Raw genomic sequence first — 15,032 nt, 5'->3', positions numbered from 1 at the left:
CACACACACAACACACACACACACAGCCCATAAAAAAATGAAATAAAATAAAATAAAAACTGTATCACACACACACAAATGCATACACGAACAGATCACAGATACTTCAATCATTACACTCGAAAGTTTGCCAATTCGATCTTTGACAAAAACATTTGACAGTCGGCAACAGAAACCAAAACATTGCATTGAAACAAGCGTTCAGTTCATAGTGCTGTGGAATGTGGGAAAAAACCGCAAATTGGCATTCATAAGAAGAAGAACAACGTCAAAAATGCAACAGGAGCGTAATATGTAAGAAATTGTCCACTCAACCTGTAAGTACAGTTCAAAACATTACTACTTAGTAGGAAATACCACCACCAGAACTGTTTATAACTTATATGTACAGTAAACAAAAATGTAAATTAAATAGCAAACATATGTACATGTTCCAGGCCACTGATGATGTATTGTAGAAAATAAAGGCGAAACGCGTGTGGCACTAAAATTGTGTTTTATTCAGTTGCTGTCAGACGGTCTATAAGTAAAAATTATCAATATAGCGTAATCCACATATTTTCCGTATGGTTTTTGTTTGAAGAAAACATTCATATGCTGCGCAGTTTATTTCTTAATGATTACTGCATCGAAAGAAAAGTTTATGACTTGTAAAATCAAATGTGGAGAATATGTTATAGCTATAAGTAGAATAGAGTAGCCAGTTACGGATGATATACCTGACCAGTACGGTGTACGCATGTAACAGTTTTTGCAAATAAGTGTAACTTCAGTACAGGAAACAGATTCCACACATTGAAAGTTATTTTTAATATAGCCTTTAGAATTGGTACTTCACTAATATTCAAACTGGAAATTATTTTCTCTGTTGAAATGTAATTAATGTTAATGACATGATCCTTACAAAGATGCAGAATAGATTGCTGAATCTTACGACCTCTTAAGTAAGTTTATGATGCTTGCGCATCACGTACGCACCTGCGTGACCATCATAACGAATTACTGAACTTCACGAGGATGCAGATATGATGAATACCACAAGATTCTCAGACCGAGATTCGCGAAGAAGAATATAGCACTACTAACTAGAGTGTAATCAGGCAAAAATGTCAAAATACAAAATGGCATAATGTCACTGATATATTCTTATTTTTATTAAGTAAAGTTTGCCTCAAAATCGGTAAACTTGGAGATCTCTTAGACTTTTAATAAAGCAGTATCTGCTTTATGTTTATTAGCGACAGATATTTAGGAAAGTATGGGTTTGCTCGAGGAAAAGCGTGTTGCCAAGGCTGGATGCTTCGTCAGCATTACACTGAGAGAGAATAATAAGCCGTTCGTCAGCTTTGAGAAAAGGAAATATATGACTCCGTTTGTTAATCCAGTTAGTGACAGACATTTTTGCTGAAAATCAGAGCCTGAGGAGGTCGAATAGAACCATAGAATGGTATATTATTTGTCTATAAAACTTGGGAAAATAGTTGATACTGATACCACTGCCATCGAACCAAACAATAAACCACCATAAGTGGTTATTCGTGTGTTATATTCCGAAGAAGTTTGTGTACATTTCTGAGAAAGATACACTAAACGTACATGGCCACACTACGAAATTATGGAAAAAATACTAGAACACAATAGTCCTATGGCAGGCACGGGGGAAATAACTCTCAAAAACAAGTTAGTGTGGACTGGTAGGAATAACAAACCCGCAATGTTCGGACACAGCATTAGCAGTGTCCTGTTTGACACAGTCACATTGTTTAAATATCTGGGCATAACGTTGAATAGCGATATGAAATTGATCGACCATGTGAACATTGTGCTAGGGAAGGCAAATGGACGACTTCGGTTTATTGGGAGGATTCTGGGAAAGCGTAAATCATTTGTAATGGAGACCGCATATAGGACGCAAGTGTGACCTATTCTTGAGCACTGCTCGAGTGTTTGGGATCTCGTACGAGGTCGAATTAAAGGAAGACATCGAAGCAGTTCAGCTACATTTGTTACTGGTAGGTTCCAACAAGACGCAAGTGCAACGGAGATGCTTCGGGAACTCAAATAGGAATCCCTAAACGTAAGGTGACATTCTTTTCGAGAAACACTGTTGAGAAAATTTAGAGAACCGGTTTTCGAAGCTGACTGTAGTACGTTGCTGCTGCCTCCAACATACAGTGCGTTTAGGGACCTCGAAGAGAAGATCAGAGAAATTAGGGCTCATACGGAGGTATAGAAACACTCGTGTTTCCTTTGTTCTGTTTGCGCGTGGAATGGTAAAGGAAATGAGTAGCAGTAGTCCGCCACGCGACTTACGGTAGATTGTGGAATATCGACGTAGATGTAGAACTTCTTGGGGCCAATTCTTGATAATTGTCATCTTCTAGTAACTTTACCAAGTAAAATCGACGTATGAGTTAAAGAATCAAAGAAGAGCTACGCGATACTTCTGAGGCTTGTCTAGTCAATACAGGAGCGTCTCAGGAATGTATCAGATCCCCCACTCGAGATAATGCAAGGCAGGCGTTACAGAGCGTTACTTCCTCGGGTTTCGTGAAGCCATTAGGAAGCCATTCATCGAAGTCACATCACGTTTCAACGACACAAAGGTAAAATTTAAGAAATTTCTGTGAATAAAACGGTCATACTTTATTCTCACGTGCCATCAGTGAATGAAATATAGTGGAAAAAAGGGGTTGGAGGGTTGGGTAGTGATTCTGGTGCATTATACAATGAATCTTCTGTCTTACTCCTTACGCTGGTTTGTAGAGGAAAGGTGTAGATAAGTAGTAGCAACTAAGGGTTATCATATATTCACAGATTCTCGAAGCTGCTAGATCTCACCGCAAGGCCCAAGCGGATCGGTGAGCCCCGCATTAGCGGAAATACGTGTGTTGCAGATCCCACTTACTTTGAGAAAAATTATTATAACGCGGATGGGTAAAATATATCTGAAGTAGTACTAATAATCCAACAACCGGAATATGTGCTCAGTTTTAGTAGAGAAAACTAGGCAAAACACTAGTTGCAAAAACTGAATAGGCCTAAATGAATCTGAACCTAACTTCAAGCGAAGAGGTTTCGCAAGTTAATCAATGCCAACGCATTTCGGTTTTATTTACGGATATGCGGTTGGTTAACGATACCTAGAGCTGATATGGCTGCCAAAATATTCAGATGATAGCGTGTGTCTCCAAAATTGCAAATCAAATGACTCGTTCAACGTTCAATTATTGCACCATCTACATCTGTGAAGAGCAAGCTTGTGAAATAAAACTTTTTCTCGGTTATTTTCTTGACAGTTAGTTGCTTTCTATCTTTCTCAGTACGAAACGTTTATCTCAGCAGATGTTGTACACGTGTTATGTAAGATGGCTTCGTTGCTGCCTACGGAAGTCGTCGGTGCGAAGGTAAGAAAAACGATCACTAGTACTTGCTGGCACAGGCCGTAAACAGGGCAGTAAAAGTGTGGCAGTTGCAGTTCTCAGATTAAGAGTAGGTTTTCCGGTTTGTGCTGTATACGCTCAAACGCGGTGATGGATACTTTATACGGCGTCGCGTATGCAAATATGCATGAAAGGCCAGCAGGATGTATATGATGCATAGCTTGCAGCTGATGACATTTTAGATATACAATAATTGGGTTATACACGATAATTTACACGTTATTTTCTTCAGAATATTAGTCTGGCCACATTTTATGCAGTTCCTTTAGTTGTATTACTTCTCAATATCCAGTGTTATGCCGATTTTCTGCTGTTGGTGATCTTTAATGTTAACAATATTTACGTGGATATTAAATCAGTTCGTCCGCAGAAACGAGGCCGAACTAAATTCTTAGTTCTTGCTGACACCGAAAAATAAAACTTTGTGCTACCCAGACATTTGCATTCCCTATTGCGAAATGAAACCTGATGTCATCATGTTATCCTTAAGTATCTAGAAAACATTTCATGTCGATCATCCAATGTCGAAGTTTCTGTCAGTTATGTGTACACGTCTCACGCAGCTGCATTTTAAGGGAGCAGAAAACCCCGTAGTTATCTTTTCTGATAAGAGGTCTAGCAACTTTGTAGAATTTTCTGCCTCGTACAGGACTGAATACCGATGGCCGCTCACTCTCGTTGATTTTTTTTCTGTCTGTTTCTAGTCTAATTCGGAAAATGATATCAAGATTCTCCCCCTTCCCCCTCTACCACCTCCCTCCCCCCTCCCCCTCCCCCCGCCCACATACGCTTAAAACAATATAGTGTTGACTGAAAAGACAACGAATAATCGATAAAGTAGCGGCTGATGCGAAGATTTGTAGATAGATAACAAAGAATTACGGGTCATGATTGTGAAAAACAAACAGAAATCTTTGAAATTTGAGGCATGTTACTTAACGGAATTAACAGTTAGTTAGATAGATACGTTTTCCACAGATAAAATTCACGATAAACGTTATGATGTGGAACGTGTCAACTGAACAAACATGGAACAAATATGGTTAGAAACTGGCCATTTACAAGTGTTTTCTGTACGAATGGCTAATTATTTCTATTTAAGAATTACACTAGGGATTAGATGGAGATGTTAAAGAGGAACATACACTCCTGGAAATTGAAATAAGAACACCGTGAATTCATTGTCCCAGGAAGGGGAGACTTTATTGACACATTCCTGGGGTCAGATACATCACATGATCACACTGACAGAACCACAGGCACATAGACACAGGCAACAGAGCATGCACAATGTCGGCACTAGTACAGTGTATATCCACCTTTCGCAGCAATGCAGGCTGCTATTCTCCCATGGAGACGATCGTAGAGATGCTGGATGTAGTCCTGTGGAACGGCTTGCCATGCCATTTCCACCTGGCGCCTCAGTTGGACCAGCGTTCGTGCTGGACGTGCAGACCGCGTGAGACGACGCTTCATCCAGTCCCAAACATGCTCAATGGGGGACAGATCCGGAGATCTTGCTGGCCAGGGTAGTTGACTTACACTTTCTAGAGCACGTTGGGTGGCACGGGATACATGCGGACGTGCATTGTCCTGTTGGAACAGCAAGTTCCCTTGCCGGTCTAGGAATGGTAGAACGATGGGTTCGATGACGGTTTGGATGTACCGTGCACTATTCAGTGTCCCCTCGACGATCACCAGTGGTGTACGGCCAGTGTAGGAGTTCGCTCCCCACACCATGATGCCGGGTGTTGGCCCTGTGTGCCTCGGTCGTATGCAGTCCTGATTGTGGCGCTCACCTGCACGGCGCCAAACACGCATACGATCATCATTGGCTTCGACTCTCATCGCTGAAGACGACACGTCTCCATTCGTCCCTCCATTCACGCCTTTCGCGACACCACTGGAGGCGGGCTGCACGATGTTGGGGCGTGAGCGGAAGACGACCTAACGGTGTGCGGGACCGTAGCCCAGCTTCATGGAGACGGTTGCGAATGGTCCTCGCCGATACCTCAGGAGCAACAGTGTCCCTAATTTGCTGGGAAGTGGCGGTGCGGTCTCCTACGGCACTGCGTAGGATCCTACGGTCTTGGCGTGCATCCGTGCGTCGCTGCGGTCCGGTCCCAGGTCGACGGGCACGTGCACCTTCCGCCGACCACTGGCGACAACATCGATGTACTGTGGAGACCTCACGCCCCACGTGTTGAGCAATTCGGCGGTACGTCCACCCGGCCTCCCGCATGCCCACTATACGCCCTCGCTCAAAGTCCGTCAGCTGCACATACGGTTCACGTCCACGCTGTCGCGGCATGCTACCAGTGTTAAAGACTGCGATGGAGCTCCGTATGCCACGGCAAACTGGCTGACACTGACGGCGGCGGTGCACAAATGCTGCGCAGCTAGCGCCATTCGACGGCCAACACCGCGGTTCCTGGTGTGTCCGCTGTGCCGTGCGTGTGATCATTGCTTGTACAGCCCTCTCGCAGTGTCCGGAGCAAGTATGGTGGGTCTGACACACCGGTGTCAATGTGTTCTTTTTTCCATTTCCAGGAGTGTATATAATCTACATCTGAAAATATTTCTGCCATGTGTCAGACATTTTATTTCCGTGTGTGCATTGTCAAAGAGTCTTATAGCTCTCTGTTTCAAAAACAGATTCTTTAAGGGGTAACGCAGATGCTTTTACCTTCTAGTGCTGTACTTTGAATATCCCTGTTACTCTAAAACTCAAATGTGTTGTCGATAAGAAATTTCATAAGTGAATAAATGTAACACGGGGCTGTGGTTAATATTCCTGGCTGCTTAAACAGATGCCCGTAAGATGTATGTATGTGAACTCTACACACAATTCTCATTACTTTTATTTGTGTAATGAATATTTTTGGTCTAAGGGAGGAGTTACCCCTGAATATGATTCCATAAGACATCAGTGAAGGAAAATATACAATGATGTTAACTTACAGACACCTATATCCCTAAAGTCCGCAAATATTCTTACGACAAAAATAACCGAAGCTAAGGGTTTCAAGAGGTCTACGATATGATTTTTGCAGTTTACATTTTCATCAATATGCACACCTGAGAATTTGCAACTTCATATTCTTTTTATTACTGTTAGGACACTAGGTTACTAGGAGACGAGATACTTTTGATATTACAAACCTGTATGACTTATATCTTTTGTTTCCAAAGCTTAAATGTAACTCATTTGAGCAAAACCAGTCAGTAACTTTTATAAAGAATATCATTTATTATTTTCTGTTTTGATGCGTCTTTGCTCGTCTCCACAACCGTGCTTGTGTCATCTGCAAACAGGACTAACTGAAGCTACTGTTTCAAATAAATTGGTAGATCATTAACATAAAGTAAGAAGAGTAGTGGATCAATGACTCTAACCTTGGGGCCCCAGTTGTAATTTTATCCCCAGGGATGAACTGATTTACATATTTCACAAAAATGTAACTTCTGTAACATAATATAGTCACCGAGACAAGAAAATCCTTCGATAAGTGAAGGAAGATCCCAGATATTTATAATTTATCATTTAAAGATTTTATTGTGTGCCCAATTAATTTATAGACACCTGCTTCATTAGAGTGATTCTTTTGACCCAAACTGTGACAGGATAAATATCCTATTACTACAGAGGCGGGTGAAAACCCTGAAATACACCACCTTTTCAAAAATGTTTAAAATATTATTTAAAGAGTGACAGCGAGCGGTAGTTAGCGACGTCTGTTGGTACCTTTCTTACAGAGGCCTACCAATGGCATATTTTAATCTGACTAGGAAAATGTCCTAAATTAATGATACCTTACATAAATGACTAGCAACATTATATATTATAGGGCCACAAATTTTAAAGCCTTGTTAGAGATATTATCCAACCTCTACGAACTTTTACTTTTAGAGTCTTGATAATCTTTATTATTTCAAATGGGCGTACTTTTACAGTCTTTGGTTCAGAATTAAATGCAGGAATCAAGTGCAGTCGTCAGCATTAGGCTCATTGTAAGCTTCACACCAGAGAACACATTTAAGCTTTCATTAAATTCGTAAGTTGTTTTGTCACTATTCAACCTCACTGGTTTCCGTAAGTGATTCTGAAATGTACATGTAATGTGACGAACTGTGCAGCTTACAATTCCTTTATCACAGGATACGCATGCGTCTGTTTAACATCCACTTGTCGTATGAATACACTACCATAGGGGCATTACTATCTTGAACAACTCGGGTACGGAAACTAAGTCTGATACTAAATTATAAGTGACTAACAGCATTTCTGTATCACTTTTCGTGTCATATTCCTTCACGAATTGACATTAACGTCAACACTAATTAATAGTCCGTTCTTTTCGTCTCACAGACATCACATTAAACCATCAATATTTATCATGAACATTTCCATTTCCCCACAGAGGACCTGCATAGAGTAACAATCGCAAGTATGACATTTCCCAATATTGTCTCACAAGCTCATGCTCCTATATCCTGATCTATGCGGAATTTACTTACTTCTATATTTCTCTATTTACATTCCTTTTTTTATGAATGTGGCAACTCCATGATAAGGCGAGACACTAAATAAGGGGTCAAGTGGAATGAAATAGTATTGCCAATAGGGGGTAAGTTTACAGACTTTGGTTTGGAATAAATAACTGAAATCAAGTATAGTCAGCCACATAAGGGAACAGAGTGTATCTGCCTAGTGTGCTGAGAGAAGCATCAGGAAAAATGTGAATATCATACGACTTTGGTTAACACTAATAATGAATGAGATGGGTAAATTTGCAAGAGGCATGGAAGTGAGTAGACAGACTAGAGTTAGCTAAATGCTTAGCATGTCCTTGTAATATACGCTCATAATAGCCTCGCACATTGTAATAATCTTGTCCAACCACCCGGGTTTAGGTTTTTCGCGAGTTTCCAGGATCACTTTAAGGGGAAGTCAGGATGATTCCTTAGATAAGGTCACACCTGAGATCTTTCTTTACTTTCCAGATGAGTTAGCGCTCCTTGTCTGATGACCTCTCCGGCGATGAAAGTTTAAATTATATTACTCTTCCCTTCCTTTTTAATCAACACGTGTTCTATTCTGTCTGTATTGATACCATAAACTGAAACTTTTTTTTCATCCACGCACATTATTTAACTTTCCTTGAAGAAAGAACGTGTGAATCTGAACTTGGTTCTGCAAGGTTCGCAGGAGAGCTTCTGTAAAGTTTGGAAGGTAGGAGACGAGATACTGGCAGAAGTAAAGCTGTGAGTACCGGGTGTGAGTCGTGCTTCGGTAGCTCAGATGGTAGAGCACTTTCCTGCGAAAGGCAAAGGTCCCGAGTTCGAGTCTCGGTCGGGCACACAGTTTTAATCTGCCAGGAAGTTTCATATCAGCGCACACTCCGCTGCAGAGTGAAAATCTCATTCTGGAAACATCCCCCAGGCTGTGGTTAAGCCATGTCTCCGCAATATCCTTTCTTTGAGGAGTGCTAGTTCTGCAAGGTTCGCAGGAGAGCTTCTGCAAAGTTTGGAAGGTAGGAGGCGAGGTACTGGCAGAAGTAAAGCTGTGAGTACCGGGCGTGAGTCGTGCTTCGGTAGCTCAAATGGTAGAGCACTTGCCCGCGAAAGGCAAAGGTCCCGAGTTCGAGTCTCGGTCGGGCACACAGTTTTAATCTGCCAGGAAGTTTGGTTACGAGTGTTTCCAGAGCATACACGTACAGTTGATCACAGAACCATCAGCTTGTTTCTTCTAGACATTAATACCACGCTTTAAAACGTTTTCTGGAATAATTTCCGCCCGTTTCATTTCGGTAACCAACAACCAGGCTTGTTGGTGTTTCACCAGCCGATAGAAGAGATTTACTTATTAGACTTATTTCCTATGAGCAAATGTGAGACGCCGTTTTTCGGCAGTTTTCATAAAATACCAAACTTCTTAAGCCAGCAGGGAAACGGTTATTTATGATAACAGCAATCTTAGATACACGGAAAAAATCTGATGATAGTCATTGTCTCCAAGACAGTAATTCTGAGAATGCAAAGAACAATTATAAATCTCCAAACATCAAGATATTAATGTCCATAGGGGGTGTCAAAACGTTTCCACCTCATTACTCGCTGAGAATACTAAAAACTAAGTGGGAGAATTGCGGAATTAAAAAAAAAAAGTATGTTACAGCCCGACGTCTGAAACAATATCTCTAGCCTTACAAACCACCGTGTATGTATTATAAGTTATTCACATGATCATGACGTCACTTCTAGTCACGCCTCCTAAAAAATTCAAAAATGTATTGATACTACAGATAAAATTTGCATCTAAAATTTGCATCTAAAAATACATTGGGGTATGGGTTTTGCTCATCATCCTAAGACTCTTAACAGGTTGGATTAATAGATACGATAGCGTAGTGTATAACCATCATGCAACCTATCTTAAATGAATATTCGTTAAAAATTATACAACACAGTGTGAACTATAAGAGGAAATTACCATATGCAAGGATCAAACACACGTTCCAAACGAAGCGCTGCGTTTACTACCTTATTAGAGAGTGAAAAAAAAAAAAAAAGATTTGAGCAGAGACATACAGGAAATATACTGTCTACAAACATCGCTCCGCAGCATCGAGCACTGAACTAGGCTCTTATATTAGCTGATTCGTGTTTTCTGTTCAAAGACACATCCAAAGTTGGGACGTTGTCGGAGCTATTACTGCTGCAACGAAACATGAGAAACATGAGAGAAGGATTCATAATAAATCTTAATGTCCAATACTTTAAACCAGATGATTTTATCGTGATGTATGGAAAGCCCAAGTACAATGGGAATGTATTTGTTATTAAATAATGCATTTTCGGAAACTGTTTAATGCAAGATATTGACGTATTTTGTCAAAAATACTGTATGGGAAAATCCTGTAGCTCGTAATCCCGCTCAACGGCATGCACGAGTCATGCAATAAAAATAATTTTAGAACGTTTTTGAGGTCGCTTTCACACTGAATCCTCTCTCTGCTACTGTCTCCTTTTCATCTCCACTCGTGGGCGCCTCTACCGACTGGCTATCTTTTAAGAGGTAGGAGGTAGTGCTATGTTACCCTGCGGAAGCAAGCAGGCGAAGTGAGTTTTTAACCGTTAACGAGAGGGACACAGATCGGTGATTTTCCATTTATCGCTTCTTGCATAGGACGTTTTTCCATCAGTTAGCATCAATTTATGCACATGAGTGTTCCCATGCTGAGGACATGGTGGTTCTTTCCTCAGCTAGACTGTGACTGACTGAGAGTGCACCGTTGTGGCCGCACATGTTCTCAATAATTTACCAAATGCGAGACAGCTGCGGGATGTGATGCTGTTGCACTTTTGCACCAACACTTGGTGTGCAGCATTAGTTTTATTTATTGCAGTGTGTTTTAGCTGTTCAGCAAAGTACTTACTTACAACTCGTTGGAACAGCTCGAGATAGTGTGTCAGAATATGTTTTTAAATAGCGACTGGTGAGGGAGATGTATGATACAGGTGAAGTACCCTCAGACTTCAAGAAGAATATAATAATTCCAATCCCAAAGAAAGCAGGTGTTGACAGATGTGAAAATTACCGAACTATCAGTTTAATGAGTCACAGCTGCAAAATACTAACGCGAATTCTTTACAGACGAATGGAAAAACTGGTAGAAGCCGACATCGGGGAAGATCAGTTTGGATTCCGTAGAAATATTGGAACACGTGAGGCAACACTGACCTAACGACTTATCTTAGAAGAAATATTAAGGAAAGGCAAACCTACGTTCCTAGCATTTGTAGACTTAGAGAAAGCTTTTGACAATGTTGACTGGAATACTCTCTTCCAAATTCTAAAGGTGACAGGGGTAAAATACAGGGAGCGAAAGGCTATTTACAATTTGTACAGAGACCAGATGGCAGTTATAAGAGTCGAGGGGCAAGAAAGGGAAGCAGTGGTTGGGAAGGGAGTGAGACAGGGTTGTAGCCTCTCCCCGATGTTACTCAATCTGTATATTGAGCAAGCAGTAAAGGAAACAAAAGAAAAATTCGGAGTTGGTATTAAAATCCATGGAAAAGAAATAAAAACTTTGAGGTTCGCCGATGACATTGTAATAATGTCAGAGACAGCAAAGGACTTGGAAGAGCAGTTGAACGGAATGGACAGTGTCTTGAAGGGAGGATATATGACGAACATCAACAAAAGCAAAACGAGGATAATGGTTCAAATGGTTCTGAGCACTATGCGACTTAACTTCTGTGGTCATTAGTCGCCTAGAACTTAGAACTAATTAAACCTAACTAACCTAAGGACAGCACACACATCCATGCCCGAGGCAGGATTCGAACCTGCGACCGTAGCGGTCGCTCGGTTCCAGACTGTAGCGCCTAGAACCGCACGGCCACTCCGGCCGGCCGAGGATAATGGAATGTAGTCACATTAAGTCGGGTGATGCTGAGGGAATTAGATTAGGAAATGAGACAAAGTAGTAAAGGAGTTTTGCTATTTGGGGAGCAAATTAACTGATGATGGTCGAAGTAGAGAAGATATAAAATGTAGACTGGCAATGGCAAGGAAAGCGTTTCTGAAGAAGAGAAATTTGTTAACATCGAGTATAAATTTAAGTGTCAGGAAGTCGTTTCTGAAAGTATTTGCATGGAGTGTAGCCATGTATGGAAGTGAAACATGGACGATAAATAGTTCGGACAGGAGGAGAATAGAAGCTTTCGAAATGTGGTGCTACAGAAGAATGCTGAAGATTAGATGGGTAGATCACATAACTAATGAGGAGGTATTGAATAGAGCCGGCCGTAGTGGCCGAGCGGTTAAAGGCGCTACAGTCTGGAACCGCACGACCGCTACGGTCGCAGGTTCGAATCCTGCCTCGGGCATGGATGTGTGTGATGTCCTTAGGTTAGTTAGGTTTAAGTAGTTCTAAGTTCTAGGGGACTTATGACCACAGCAGTTGAGTCCCATAGTGCTCAGAGCCATTTGAACCATTTGATTTTATTGAATAGAATTGGGGGGGAAGAGGAGTTTGTATCACAACTTGACGAGAAGAAGGGACCGGTTGGTAGGACATGTTCTGAGGCATCAAGGGATCACAAATGTAGCATTGGAGGGCAGCGTGGATGGTAAAAATCGTAGAGGGAGACCTACAGATGAATACACTAAGCAGATTCAGAAGGGTGTAGGTTGCAGTAGGTACTGGGAGATGAAGAAGCTTGCACAGGATAGAGTAGCATGGAGAGCTGCATCAAACCAGTCTCAGGACTGAAGACCACAACAACAACAGGTGTTTGTACACTGTATTTTTTGCCACTGTTCTTTAACGCTATGACATCACACCTTAGTAGTACAGGGATAATGTAGGATTGGTACTTAGCAAGTGTGTATTACTTGCTGGCGTTAAATAAAGCATAGCGTCATTTATTAAACAGTCAAGTGTCTCTTATGTGTTTTGGAATGGAGCTTGTGGGCATGCATTAAAGTGCATTCAGAAAATGTTGTGGCATCATTATATTGCCGTATTTCTGCATATACGACACATCACACGTTTTAACATGCACTATAATATCACACACACATTAATAATGTAGGAGTGATGTAGATTTGGTATGTAGCAAGAGTATATGTGTTTAAGTATCGTGTTGTGGTAGATAAACAATTCGTAAACAAAAACCAGCTTACTCTTTTAATTCTGCCACAGAGCTGGCTGATGCCTGCTGTTGCAAGTGTTTCTTTATAATTCCCTCCTTGTGTTGACCAGAACAAAAAAGATGTCTCCCACACATTTGCTCCAGTAATAAAAGTGGGATGGGCGAGGAGGGGAGCTTGATTCTTATTGATCCACTGAGAAATGTGGGGGAGGGTGGGTTTCAATGGGTAGTAGGGACTTGAAAATCTTTAATTTCACGGAAGTCTCTCGTCAGCCATCCAGGAGACTGGTAAAGAGAAGTTAAGGGATGTGATGATTTGTCAGCGAATTTTCAGAAAGTACGAGCAGGGATGTATTTTTCCTTAAATTCTATCCACTATACCAGTGCTGCTAAGGTATTGTCCACGTGTAGGAAAATATGGTAGTTTCGTCTCTGGTATCGCTTTGCACTACTTCTGTCTACGTTTGGTTGAAATTGCTACGCGTTTCCTAGAAGCTAACCACACTGAGTTGATGGGTGCACACAGTTCGCCCAGTGCAGTAGATAGACTAACATTTACTGACATTTCGCAAAAGCATCTAATAACTCACAAACATCAAGGATATAAACAATGTCATGCTTTGTAATGAATATCTTTGATTCTTCCACCTTACAGAATAAAGTTTTCCACCCTTTTGCGTAATATATCGTAAGGTCATTAATTTAAACTGGCAGTGAATTTTCGAAGCGTCTTGTACCACAAATTACGTCAGTATTGGCAGTCGTTTTGTATAATATGCCATGATGTCATCAATTTATAATGTCAAGTAATATTTACCAATATTTTCCTGAGAGCATCATGACAGTGACGAGACATGACAGTCATGTGACATAATTGTAAATGTAATAATAATAAATTTAATGTGTTATTTATAACAAATATCCACTCCCTAATTCTAATCCATTACAGTATACAGATCTCAAGCAACGAAATTCATATAATAATATAAGTGGTTTATTATTTATAACAAATACCCACATCCTGCTCCTGTCACTACCGCTCCCAGTCCTAAAAAGAAGCTTGCATAATTGGGATGACATTAAAATTAATTTATTATTATTGATTATTATAAATAAATGCCCCGAACAAACCTGATTCTGTCCCTACATCTCACAGGAAGAGACTGATGTCGCCAGGCTGTTACTCTAGTTATAAAGAATTGGGGAGGGGAAGGAGAGGTGTGGAACTGATTGATCTTGAATGGAGGGGATGGGAGAATGATGCGTTGGTAGGAGAGGCATCCCCTGGGTGCCCTTGCACAATTTTCCTCTGGTGTGTGGACTGGATGTGGCGGAAATGAATGTGGCGTGACCTTGCCCAATTGTGTCAGCTCTAACCTGATGCCCCAGACCTTGAAATAAGATTGTTATCACGGCCACAATCAGGCCTTGACAACTACTCGCAGCATCTCCACGGCCTTCACAGTGGTCACTCAACATCTGGCTTTATTTACCCCTCTTATACAGGGTGGTCCATTAATAGTAACCGGGCAAAATATCTCACGAAATAAGCATCAAAAGAAAAACCTACAAAGAACTAAACTCGTCTAACTTGAACGGGGGAACCAGATGGAGCTATGGTTGGCCCGCTAGATGGCGCTGCCATAGGTCAAACGGATATCAACGGCGTTTCTTTAAATAGGAACCCCCATTTTTATGACATATTCGTGTAGTATGTAAAGAAGTATGAATGTCTTAGTTGGACCACCTTTTTCGCTTTGTGATAGACGGGGTTGTAATAGTCACAATTGTATAAGTACGTGGTATCACGTAACATTCCGCCAGTGCGGACGGTATTTGCTTCGTGATACATTACCCGTGTTAAAATGGACCGTTTACCAATTGCGGAAAAGGTCGATATCGTGTTGAGGAATGGCTATTGTGATC

This window comes from Schistocerca cancellata, chromosome 4, assembly GCF_023864275.1.
Source record: "Schistocerca cancellata isolate TAMUIC-IGC-003103 chromosome 4, iqSchCanc2.1, whole genome shotgun sequence".
Classification (NCBI taxonomy): Eukaryota; Metazoa; Arthropoda; class Insecta; order Orthoptera; family Acrididae; genus Schistocerca; species Schistocerca cancellata.
Note: the sequence above shows the minus strand (reverse complement) of the source record.